The sequence below is a fragment of the Haliotis cracherodii genome, unplaced genomic scaffold (assembly GCF_022045235.1).
Source record: "Haliotis cracherodii isolate W230 unplaced genomic scaffold, xgHalCrac1.p SCAF_9, whole genome shotgun sequence".
Lineage (NCBI taxonomy): Eukaryota > Metazoa > Mollusca > Gastropoda > Lepetellida > Haliotidae > Haliotis > Haliotis cracherodii.
This window is the reverse complement of record NW_027266343.1, coordinates 49,014,824-49,028,275: the sequence shown is the minus strand read 5'-3', so window position 1 is coordinate 49,028,275 and position 13,452 is coordinate 49,014,824. Positions and strand designations below refer to the sequence as shown.

The 13,452-nt window shown below is 42.2% G+C and overlaps 1 non-coding gene across 1 annotated transcript; it reads left to right on the top strand.

Annotated features, from left to right (window-relative positions):
• The first annotated feature begins 10,911 nt into the window (after positions 1 to 10,911).
• Positions 10,912 to 11,006, top strand: Trnak-uuu (transfer RNA lysine (anticodon UUU)). The gene is made up of 2 exons: positions 10,912 to 10,948; positions 10,971 to 11,006. It is a non-coding gene; the product is annotated as a tRNA-Lys (tRNA).
• The last annotated feature ends 2,446 nt before the right edge of the window (positions 11,007 to 13,452 follow it).

Sequence of the window (13,452 nt, the reverse complement as noted above, 5' to 3'; positions counted from 1 at the left end):
AATAGATCCTCCAGTCCCCAAGCATGTCAGTAATGTAATACAGGTAATAATGTCGTGTTGCAAATGCCACACATCCTGGTTCAACCCATCGTAAGTCTATTTACAAAATAGCCTACAATATTGCGACATCATCGTCGTTTATCAAGTTTCAAAGATACGAGGGGGCACGGGTGGCCCAGTCGTCTAAGCCGCCGCGATTCGCTGTGCAGAGTTGCGTCCCTTGGGTACGCCAGAAACCTATGATTGGTTCGAATCACGGTTCGCCCCGATTATGTTTCTAGGTTTGTCAGCACCATACCCGTGCTCGTGGGTTTCACCAAAGTGGTAAACGTCTTAGACCTGCATCACTTCGGGCTTTCCTTCCACATTAAGCTGACACGCCGTGATATAACTGGAATACTGTTAAAAGCGGCGTTAAACCCAACTCACTCACTCACTAAAAAAGAAATAAAAAAAGGCTTCAATTGGGGAGGTATATGATATATTTATCAGCATTGTGAAGTTTTATTCTCAGTGCCCAGATGAATGTCGCGAGAATATTATAATGGGTTTACCACGTGAACGGCAACACATCCGTGTAGTAATGTCGGGCATGTCATGAACATGAAACTGTGTCGTTTATCGAACTCTGACTAAATCCACATTGTTTCCCGATTGCTGGACACGATGCCAATAACAACAGGTTTGTGTGAGGTTTACTCTTCAATCAGTCATTGAGGAAAGCATATATACACCACAGCATACAGATCTAGATAACACAACAGTACATCCTGGGTAGGAGCGTAACATCAAAAGGCAGGGTTACCTCATGAAGATCCGGGGTAGAATAGGTCTTCAGCAACCCATGCTTGCCGTAAAAGGCGACTATGCTTGTCGTAAAAGGCGACTAATGGGATCGGGTGGTCAGACTCGCTGACTTGGTAGATGCATGTCATTGGTCCCAATTGCGTGGAACGATACACATGATGTCAATCATTGGATTGTCTGGTCCAGACTCGATTATTTACAGACCGCCGTCATATAGCTGGAATATTGCTGAGTGCGGCGTTAGACAACAAACCAACCAACCAACCAACCTCATTTTATCATATTTATCAAATACCAGTTTATGAGTTTTAAGACCGCCTCCGTGGTCTTGTGGTTGAGTGTCTGCCCCGAGAGCGGAAGATCCGGTGTTCTATCCCCGGACGCGTCATACCAAAAGACGTTAAAACATGGTACTTGTTGTTACCCTGCCTGGCGCTCGGCATTAATGGATAAAAAAGGATTGGTCGGCTTGGAAGTCAGTATACTGTGTCTGTGTGGGTATTCATGGTATCTCAGTTGGCTAGCTCTATAATATCAGCATTAGTTCGGACTAGCACACACACACACATAAGCATGGACGCCACTACACAAGTGTAACAATCTTGAACGTGACGTCAAACTCCATTTCACCTCACTACACATATTTATTTTAAACAAGGCCAGTGTTAGCTCCCTTTTCTTTGGTGAAAGTTAGGCTGGGCGACGGACGGGATTGATTATTAAAAGCTTTTATCGGTGTTCGGGCAACTAGGCCCATTTACACCTTGCCCACAATAAAGGTTTGCTAATTACCTAGATAGTTCATAGTGGAGTGAAACTGCCACACGCTTTAATTTAAGCAAGAATGACATTCTGAACGTCATGGCGAACGATATTTCCGGAACATAAAAGTCCAGCCAATGACAGGTCAATATTGAGAACTGTTAGAGACTCCACCATTGCCTTACGCTGATTGACATATTTTTGGCAATGAAGTAAATACTGAGCCGCATTGTCAAGCTGATTACACACTGTACAATGTGTGGTTAATAGAACATCCTCTCTCCGATTGTTTCGAGATATTTGGAATGTGTTTAAAAAAGGCTCGATGCCAAAGTGATGACGTCCTTTTAAGGATGATGCCCATCTCTGTTGCCATTTAGTTTTAACATGGATCTTACTGCTTGTGCCTATTTCTGCTGGGCGACGGACGGGATTGCTTGATTTTACGAATGCTTCGATTGCGCATCAAACACACAAAAAAGGTGTCAGAATGTTTGAGAAGATTGGGGATGTTTGGGATGAGTAATCGTTGAAAAGATGTAACCAAACTTTTAAAAGAAACTTTATCTCTGTCTCAAATAAGTATAGAGATATGCGTACATGCGAAATAAATAAATAATTACAAAAATATTTTTAAACATCCCTAACTGTAAAATATTACACTAAACGTGTTGATGTTATTCGGAAACAGTCATAGCAGGGAGCCACCTCCTGTCCGACTGGTTTACATGCCCTAGAGCGCTTGCGCTCCTCGCCTGGGGCCGCTATAGGAAACGAAGGGCAGGATACCAGTCTAGCTCTATCCGACCTATTTCTCCACACATCGTTTCGCTGCGGTAAAACGTTGACCCATTTCCGGGAAGCCCTCTGTATGTCGAGAGGGATGGAGACAGGCCTACAGCATATCGCTATGCGTGAAACGTTGATCCATTTCCTTAAAGCTGGCCTGCCTGTCGAGAGGGTCAGGAACAGGTCCATAGCATATAACTATCGTTAATCCAGTTTCCGTGCAGTGAGATATTAGCACTTTTGGACAGTGTGAATATTTGATGTGTCAGGCTACAGGAGTAAACATATAAAAATTAGGTAGGTAGCTCTGACTGAGAAGTATGGTTCATGGTTAAGAATAACAAATGCACGAACAACGATGATGGTTTTGATTTTAACATTATCTGCATGTCTCTATGTGCAGATCTACTTCATTATAAAAAAATATTACAACATTGTAACTATTACTTTGAAAAGATTAATCATGAAAAAAACATTAATAACTTTACCACTGTAGATATATCAATGTCAACAGTACCATGTATACCACAAGGATTGTGTCAACTTAATATCCCATGTGGGGCGGTCGGGTAGCCTAGTGGTTAAAGTGTTTGCTCGTCACGCCGAAGACCCGGGTTCGATTCCCGACATGGGTACAATGTGTGAAGCCCATTTCTGGTTACCCCCGCCGTGATATTGCTGGAATATTGCTAAAAGCGGCGTAAAACCAAACACACTCACTCACTTATATCCCATGTTCCTTGAAAATAATAACAAATCTTTCCGGAAGTCATTGTTGTGGAAACATATTACTCGTTTTGTTTTCATAATATGTTTGTTTTCTACTTATATATCACATCCATATTTAAACTGAAATGGGCCATATTCTCATTCCTGCCACATGCAAATTACAATTTGTTTACCTTCTGGGCGACACGTGAGCTTAATGACAGTATAGGTACTTGTATCAATAGGTTTCCTGCAAAATGTCTTTGCGCCGTGTTGATCCTCTGGGTCAAAGTTATCTTGTTCTATATATTAGCCATTGTCTCTCGGTGTATACCGTACACCTGGTCCAACTGTATTTGGTTTTATGTTGTTGATTATAGGACGAGTTGGGCATTCTAGGAGAAATGATATTTTCTTCAGTTGAAGTATGAATTAGAAGGACATTACTTTCTCCTCCCTGTGTGTAGCGGTGATGGAAGTGAGTAGTCCTCCCCGGTTCGTGGCGTGTAACGGGTATTTAACGGGTGTGAAGATTTGTTCATACTCGCTCTTATTGCAAGCACGGTCAGTATATTATTCTCGTCACGAGTACCGACGCCAAACTTGATACTATTCTTCAGCAATTAGAAACAAAGCCCATTTTGAATAGTGGATTAATGACTGCATCAAAGCGTTGAGGGAAGAGTGAATGAGTGTGGTTCTACACCGCTCTAGCAATATTACAGCAATATCACGGCGGGATACACCAGAAATGGGCTTCACACATTGTACCCATGTGGGGAGTCCAGCCCGTCTTCTGCGTGACGACCGAACGTTTTAACCACTGAGCTACCCCTTGAGGGAAGAATTCAACCAGACCACTAAAGATATAAGAAACTGCGAGCTGGAAAAATTATACGTGGAGTCGGGAGGGCAACAGAGTCCAACACAGATTCAACGAAGAAACGGTAGATTCATTGAATCAAGTTCTGGAGGATATTCAAAATCAACGGTTCGAGGACTGTGAATCGCACATCATGTTAAAAATTGAAAGGCTTCAGAATCGAAACACAAACTGCAGATTCTTCCGAAGGTGGGTGGGAGACGGTCCGGAACTCTGTTGCCAATAAACTTGCGGATGATTTGGACGACAGGAAAATTACGAAGGCCAGTTCGGATATTCCGCCAGAACCGTGCACGTCAAGCATCGTATGCAAGTAGGTCAGCCAGGCAATCAGCAACCTTTGCCCGTCCCGTGCAAGGTGCTTTCTTTCTGCTTAGTCCGTGCAAAATAGTCAACCAATCACCAACCAGCTGTTTCGTGTCAAAGGTCAGAAGACAGGCGCGTGTTTTATGTGTGGAGACCCCAGTCACTGCAGGAGAAACTGTCCTAACAAACGTCGGCTCATAATGTCAAGTTTCGCAGCCGGGGGTTCATCCCAAAGGAATCAGTTGTTCTCAAGACTTGTCAGTTGAGTCTTTCAGTCATAATAGTTGACTATAAGCGGGGTACATCTGAAATTGTGGTTAGGGGGCGTCTCAAGAGCAATTAGCAATTCTGGATAAACATTGGTTCTTCACATTTTGTTGTAGACTTGATTGCTAATGGGTATAAAGTCCCATTTATTTTTCAACCACGTATGTTTGTAAAACATAACCAATCTGCTTTCAAACACAAAGACTTTGTTACAAAGGCTATTGATGAGCTAGAAAAGAAAAGTCTGATATGCGAGTGTGATACTCCTTCTACGATGGGATTCAATGTTTATTCCACAAGTTAAAGGTGTAGATATTTGCAAAGTTCCAGAGGGTCATATATAGCTAGTAGGATTCCAGGAGGGGTGTTTGGTGAAGCAGATTTACTATTTAACATGCTTGCTTTTCTTGTCGATTATCGTGGACAGACGTTTTCAATGTGGCAGATGTGTTCCAGTGTACATATAGAAATTATGGAGTGAGTATGGTTTCACGCCGCTTTCAGCAATATTCCAGCAACATCACGGCTGGGGAACACCAGAAATGGGCTTCACACATTGTACCCATGTGGGGAATCGAACCCGGGTCTTCGGCGAGACGAGTGAACGCTTTAACCACCAGGCTATCCCACCGCTCCAGATAGAAGTTAACGGAGCTTGATCATGTTCCTGTTCGTCGAGTGCCGAGTCCACTATCAGGAAATTTGAAAAATTAAATAATATGCCTGATGAATTACCAATTCGCACCAGCTGTCTATCTTTTATCTTCTGAACTGATTCATATTTCTCATCCTGATATAATATTTTATGAATCACACATGTTGTTTTAGGTCTAAAACAGATGCACATAGACGGGGCGTGGCTTGTTATCAGTAGAACCAGAGATGTATATAGATATGTACGGCTTTGCTTAACTCACTGGAAATTGTGTCCAGTTGATTGTTTGGAAAGATATCTAAGATATGCATGTATCCGGCAGACAGTGATCAGTACATGTTCAGAAACATCAACAAATGTGCGTCTGGTTATGAGAAAAGGCAACAAGTATGTCTAACAATGGCCCAAGGGAGCTTTCCTTGGAACGGATTATCTCCCTTTGAGACGAACATTAAAACTTATGGCCTGCACAGTCTTTGGTAGGTGACGTTTGAGATTTGAATTTAATACCGTGTGCGAAATACGCATAATGTCGGAAAGCGTACGTTAAATCTCCAATAGTAAATAAGTAATGAGTTGTTCATTCGCGGTGCAAGTGCAGTCACGGCCAGTATATTTATTTCTAATTCTTTATGTGCGAACATTGCATTTTCAGTTTTGTAACCTTTGTATGTTTCAGACTTGTGACAGTGGAGACATCTGTTGTAATTTCGGGCGCATTGTTGTCGCCAGGCTCCAAAGCGGCTGTAATACAATGTAAGCTGCTGTATGTGCAGTCACACGAAGGTGTCCTGGGCTGAAGAGCCGTTATTATACAGGGAGCGATTATGCCCTAAGACAATATGTGTAATACAATGTAAGCTGCTGTATGTGCAGTCACACGAGGGTGTCCTGGGCTGAAGAGCCGTAATTATACAGGGAGCGATTATGCCCTAACACAATATGTCTAAAAAATGTAAGCTGCTGTATGTGCAGTCACAGGCGGGTGTCCTGGGCTGAAGAGCCGTAATTATACAGGGAGCAATTATGCCCTAACACAATATGTCTAATACAATGTAAGCTGCTGTATGTGCAGTCACACGATGGTGTCCTGGGCTGAAGAGCCGTTATTTGCCCTAACACAATATGTGCAGTTTGTGTGTTTTATGGTCAGTACAATGTGATTACTGTGGGTGTGTTTATAGGCTAGCGGCCATTATAACACACCATGACATGATTAAGTGATGCAGCTATATATATCACACTTATTAAGTGTGTTTACTGTGTGCGCGTGGGCTACTGAGTCAATATTATAATATTTAAATGTTCTGTACATGTACATATATAGATTGATGAATATATCAGGTGGCCCAGTCGTCTAAGGCGCCACGATTCGCTGTGCAGAGTTGCGTCCCCTGGACACGCCAGAAACCTATGATTGTTGGTTCGAATCCCGGTTCACCCCGATTATGTTTCTAGGTTTGTCAGCATCATACCCGTGCTCGTGGGTTTCACCGAAGTGGTAAACGTCTGAGACCTGCATCACTTGGGGCTTTCCTCCCACATTAAGCTGACACGCCTTGATGTAACTGGAATAATGTTAAAAGCGGCGTTAAACCCATCTCACTCACTCACTCATTCGTTCTGCATGGTATCTCAGTGGACTAGCTCAATAAAATCGGCACAAGTCAGGACAAGTACAAGCGGACATAAACACACACACACGAGCATGCACGTCGCAACAAAGTGCAACAACTGTGAACACGACGCTAAACCCCATTTCACCTCACCTATTATTTTTTGTTCTGTTTTGTTAAAGTTCGTTTGACTGGGAGACGGACGGGATTACTTGATTTTATGAATGCTTCGATTGCGCATCCAACACAGAATGTGTCGGTATCCACCTGTCCAGTTTATCTTCTCGAGACAAGGGAGTTAACTGACTACAAAAGTCAAGTCAGTTTGCTCCCTTGCTTCGGGTAGCCGGCACAGACATAAAAATGCAGTTCAGTAGGACAGACATTTTATTTCGAGTACGAGTAGGTTATTCTGTATTACCATAGTCATTTAAAGTCAAATAATGAAGAAAAACGAAGGAAATTTCACTGATGTTAGCTAATTGTTCAGATGACGTATAATGGTATCAATTTGTGACGTCATGAACAATGAAGATTAAACAACCACATTTGCATGTCCTTCCCAGGCAAGGGCTTGAGCTGAATTTAAAAGTCAGTTAACGCCTTTGCCTCGGGAAGATGTGACATGTCATGTAATATTACATAGAACAAGAGAAATAGACGCGGGTTGTTTTATAAAAGTTGAAAAAAAAATCGAGCGGTAGTTGGTTGGTTGGTTGGTTTGTTGTTTTACGCCGCACTCAGCAATATTCCAGCTGCATGACGGCGGTCTGTAAATAATCGAGTCTGGACCAGACAATCCAGTGATTAATATCATGAGCATCGATCCATGCAATTGGGATCGATGACATGCATCAAACAAGTCAGGATGGTAAATATCTTGCATTAGGAATAAACATTGTATTTAGCGAGCCTTTATAACCTCTTTATCATATAAGGTCATTCTGTAATTCTGTGCTTCAAAATCGCTTTCCCTCTCTCACAAACATTACCGAAATCTTGCGAGTTTTTCTGGAATGCGCGCATTAATATTTATTACGTCACAGGGTAAGTGATGTGTCAGTCGGACAGTGACAGTAGCCAATATAGTTCCAACTGAAATCTGTTCTTATACAGTGGCGAAGCAACATATACGCAAAACAACAATTGTTTTTACTTGCCTTTCACGGCAATCCATCGGTCTGTCCGCCAGAGGATCTGCCCTTTGTCAAAGGGAAGCTACTCTAACCCTAGTCTATGATACGTCATGGCCACGGTCAGACGTTGTTGACAATCGGCCTGTCGTGTCATAACGTGTTAAAAAGTGCAATCAGATGTTCACACAGCGACAAATATAGAATACTAAACGAGCTCCCGTGTAATACCAATTTTATGAAACGAGTGAATAGTTGTGGTATCTGACGAGCGAAAGCGAGTCAGATACCATAACTATTCACGAGTTTCATAAAATTGGTTTTACACGGGAGCGAGTTTAGTATTTTATTTATTACTGGCCATTTATAACGTTTTTAGAATTATACTGTTGAGTGTGAATAGGCTGACACATACACGATCCACGGCATAATCCAACTGAGTTTAACACAGTAATACTTCAAATATGTCAAAAGTTGAAACGTATGAATTTAATACCACCCAACGGTCCACCTTTAGAATTCAGGCGTCCGTTCCACAAACATGTCGTAGCGTTAAGGTTATCGCAACTCATATACTTTAATTTAGACCAACGACTGTCGTCGCGCTACCGCACGATCGCCTTGTGGAACGGGGCCTTGCACCTCACAGTTTACAATCACGTCACAAAACCCGATGACGTAATTTGTGGAATTTTGTTGCAAGATCCTTCGGCGAAACAATGCCATGTGACGTCAACCTAGCAACAAGGTTGCTGGGGTCATCGAGTGTGCATAAGCTCCTATCAGTGATCTATCATCTCCACACGCAATGTTGTTGAATAAGCCAAGGGATGTTGAGAGCTTTCAATATTTGTTCGTGAAACGTGTTCCGAGAGTACATAAGCACGCATTTTGGTATTACACAATGTGTAATACAGCTGTATGTTTATTAAACGGGTGATCTCTTCACGGGCAAGTAATAAAACGAAATAGGTAACAATTCAAACATATATCGGCCGAATCCAACTATTTTAATTTGTGGAGATGGTTTCAAGCCGCAGAGGTTTACGAGCACAGATGTGGCTGCTGATCCCGTTTGGCTAGGCCTCGTTCCCTCGCAAAATTGTTTCGAAATTTATATCTCCAAAGTTGCCATAACTTATAAAATGCCTTTGCTACGTCACAGTTAGACACTGATTTTCTGTATATTAGACTTTTTCTTTTGATAATGATAGCAATTATCCCTGTAGTTTATCCAGATTCCCGATGGTTAATTCTGACTCGATCTTTGAATGACGAGGGCGACGCAATGTTTGTTTATAAACAGTGAAAGTAGTCCCTACTTGACCTTTGATAGTTGCATCTCTATCCGCATACGAACCCAACGGATATCGTTTTTATCCGTTGGCTTTTTATCCTGCCGAGAAACGTATCCATTATATGATAAATTGCTATCTGGATATCAATTTTAGCCAGCAAGAACAGAAAATAGGTGATGTTAACACGTGGCTCGTCGCTCTACTAAACATAACCACCTTGACCCCAACCCCACCACACACACACACAGAGAGAGAGAGAGAGAGAGAGAGAGAATTCCATCCTCATCCCATTCTCAGCTCTATGACTTGCAACTCATCTCCTTTTCAGCTCTGTCTGAAAGTACCAGTGACTTAGCTTCTAAATAGCACAATAAAAACCCAATTACTTTGAAATCATTTAATATGATTATCCGTTCTTCATTCTTTCGTTTGGTATAGTTTACATGTTCTTTTGGTTAATTTACTGGTTGACGAAATCTCATTACACTCAATTCTTAGTTCTTGCTTCCGCTGAACAAAGATCTGTGTTTAACGCAAGCGAAACCTAACATATGATTTTAATGAGATTGCATGTTGACGCGGCTACTAACTACGTTGTCGTTGCATGTTGATGAGGAGGAGTTGGCTCGATATTGCTGTCGGCTTGTTGGTGTAGGTTTTGAGGCTTAATTAATACATGAAGGTCCATTTATGGAATTAATTTTACATATTGCCTTTTGTACATATAGCTTTTAGTTCGGGAATTACAGCACAATAATCTTCCCCAACAACCAACACAACAATCCACAACCAACCATCCTGATCGGTGAGGTCACTAAAATCTACATACAGGCTCACTCAGTGAGCAGAGGCGCAATCAGGAGCCCGATATATGTGAAGTGAGCGCAGTCCGATGGTGAGGGCGGATTGAACGTCGGCAGATGCACGGGGGTTACGAACCTAACGGCGATCTTATCTTGCTGCGAGAAATACGCCGTAATTTCGGATCCGCACGGAGCACGCGTGGCGTCAGCGAGGTGACCGGTGTTAACCGCCCGTCTCCGACCGTTAAGCTGATATTAGGTAGTGGTTGTACACTTTTACCAACATAGCGAACAATTTTCGGATCTCTACCGAGTTTCGGATCTGTACGGACTAAGCTCGCTGGGAGCGGTAACTTCGGATCATTTCAGATTAATCTCAGGCACGTCAGTTGTCAGAACTGAAGACAAAGGACCGCGTGTTCCCGCTACCTCAACGTGACGAAATTGCCCTGCATCGTCCATGCGCTCGCAGACCTTGCGGCTTCTGCTGGTCTCAGCAGTTGCCCGGATATATAGATAGTAGCCCTGCACATTACATTCTGTGAGCCAATGTAATTCAGTGCATATTAATCCAAAACTGTTTGAATATGTACATCATATACAAAATGTGCTTTCGATAATTATATATAGATTCTAAAGAGTCACATAAATATTATCGATTCATGTAGCATGCAGATTAATTACTTACTACAAATGGCTTACGATGTAGATATAAACGCCAATTAATGTTAACACATGTTCCCCATGTTGCAATTAGGGCTAAAACAATAAAATTTCAATTATATTATTAATAAATACATAAAATGAAAATTATACCTGAATCCTAGGACTGAAAAAAAAGAAGTTGTACGAATGTAAACTCTAATTTCTCTTACACTAACAGGGCCCGGATAGCTCAGTCGGTAGAGCATCAGACTTTTAAGCGGTCTGTGACATCAGTGTGATCTGAGGGTCCAGGGTTCGAGTCCCTGTTCGGGCGGCCTATCTTTTTTTTTGTTTTTTTACTTTAATTGTCGAATTGATTTCACAACATAAATTTATCCACTCACATTAAACAAATTACAAGATTTAAAATATAAATAAATTAGGTTTAAATGGAACATTTAAATTATATCAACTGGATTCTGAAGATGTGGATGTCAGCAGTGTTTAAAGTGCCCAACAGTATGATACAGGCTGGTTGAATTTTGGTCTAGCTTGAACTAATAAACTAAAGGATATTAACTATATTGTGAGTGGGATGTTGATGATGCAATTAACTAATTATCACAGAAAACATGCAATAAATATTCCACCTATAGATCAACAATGCAATATCTCAGTTATACTTATGTGTAGTTACGTCTTTATTGTTCAGGAAAAGTGGACAAGAAATCTGGACTGACAATTTTTTAGTCTGGCTGGTATTTGTCTGAATGTTTTTGCCTCCCTGAAATATATTGTAACATATTTTTGTCACAAAGAAACTGTTTATGCGCATTTGTCACCTTGAGGTGTTTGTACGCCAGTTTTCTTCACGACATGTGTACACAGGCATTTGTCACCTTGAGGTATTTGTACGCCAGTATTTGTCACGACGTGGACACTGGCATTTTGTCACCTTGAGGTATTTGTACGCCAGTATTCGTCATAAGTACACAGGCATTTGTCACCTTGAGGTATTTGTACGCCAGTATTTGTCACGACGTGTACACTGGCATTTTGTCACCTTGAGGTACTTGTACGCCAGTATTCGTCATAAGTACACAGGCATTTGTCACCTTGACGTATTTGTACGCCAGTATTCGTCATGACATGTGTACACAGGCATTTGTCACCTTAACGTATTTGTACGCCAGTATTCGTCACGACGTGTACACAGGCATTTGTCACCTTAACGTATTTGTACGCCAGTATTCGTCACGACGTGTACACAGGCATTTGTCACCTTGACGTATGTGTACGCCAGTATTCGTCACGACATGTGTACACAGGCATTTGTCACCTTGACGTATTTGTACGCCAGTATTTGTCACGACATGTGTACACAGGCATTTGTCACCTTGACGTATTTGTACGCCAGTATTCGTCACGACATGTGTACACAGGCATGTCACCTTGACGTATTTGTACGCCAGTATTCGTCACGACGTGTACAGAGGCATTTGTCACCTAGAGGTATTTGTACGCCAGTATTCGTCACGACATGTGTACACAGGCATTTGTCACCTTGACGTATTTGTACGCCAGTATTCGTCACGACATGTGTACACAGGCATTTGTCACCTGGAGCTACTTGTAGGCCAGTATTCGTCACGACATGTGTACACAGGCATTTGTAACCTGGAGCTATTTGTAGGCCAGTATTCGTCACGACGTGTACACAGGCATTAGTCACCTTGAGCTATTTTTAGTCCAGTATTCGTCACGACGTGTACACAGGCATTAGTCACCTGGAGCTATTTGTAGGCCAGTATTCGTCACGACGTGTACACAGGCCTTTGTCACCTATAGCTGTTTGTAGGCCAGTATTCGTCACGACATGTGTACACAGGCATTCGTCACCTGGAGCTATTTGTAGGCCAGTATTCGTCATGACATGTGTACACAGGCATTTGTAACCTGGAGCTATTTGTAGGTCAGTATTCGTCACGACATGTGTACACAGGCATTTGTCACCTTGAGCTATTTGTAGGCCAGTATTCATCACGACGTGTACACAGGCATTAGTCACCTTGAGCTATTTTTAGGCCAGTATTCATCACGACATGTGTACACAGGCATTCGTCACCTGGAGCTATTTGTAGGCCAGTATTCGTCACGACATGTGTACACAGGCATTTGTCACCTGGAGATACTTGGGCATGGGTTTTAGTCACATGGTTCATATAAAACTTAAACAATTTTAAGGCCTTTTAAGGCAATGATCACATTTCATATGGATAAATTAAAAACACTACAGCTCCCTTAGGAAATAATACTCATATTTAATTGTAGGCCAGTATTCGTCACGACGTGTACACAGGCATTTGTCACCTGGAGCTATTTGTAGGCCAGTATTCGTCTCGACATGTGTACACAGGCATTTGTCACCTTGAGCTATTTGTAGGCCAGTATTCGTCACGACGTGTACACAGGCATTAGTCACCTTGAGCTATTTGTAGGCCAGTATTCGTCACGACGTGTACACAGGCATTTGTCACCTGGAGCTAATTGTAGGCCAGTATTCGTCTCGACATGTGTACACAGGCATTTGTCACCTTGAGCTATTTGTAGGCCAGTATTCGTCACGACGTGTACACAGGCATTAGTCACCTTGAGCTATTTGTAGGCCAGTATTCGTCACGACGTGTACACAGGCATTTGTCACCTGGAGCTATTTGTAGGGCAGTATTCGTCACGACATGTGTACACAGGCATTTGTCACCTTGACGTATTTGTAGGCC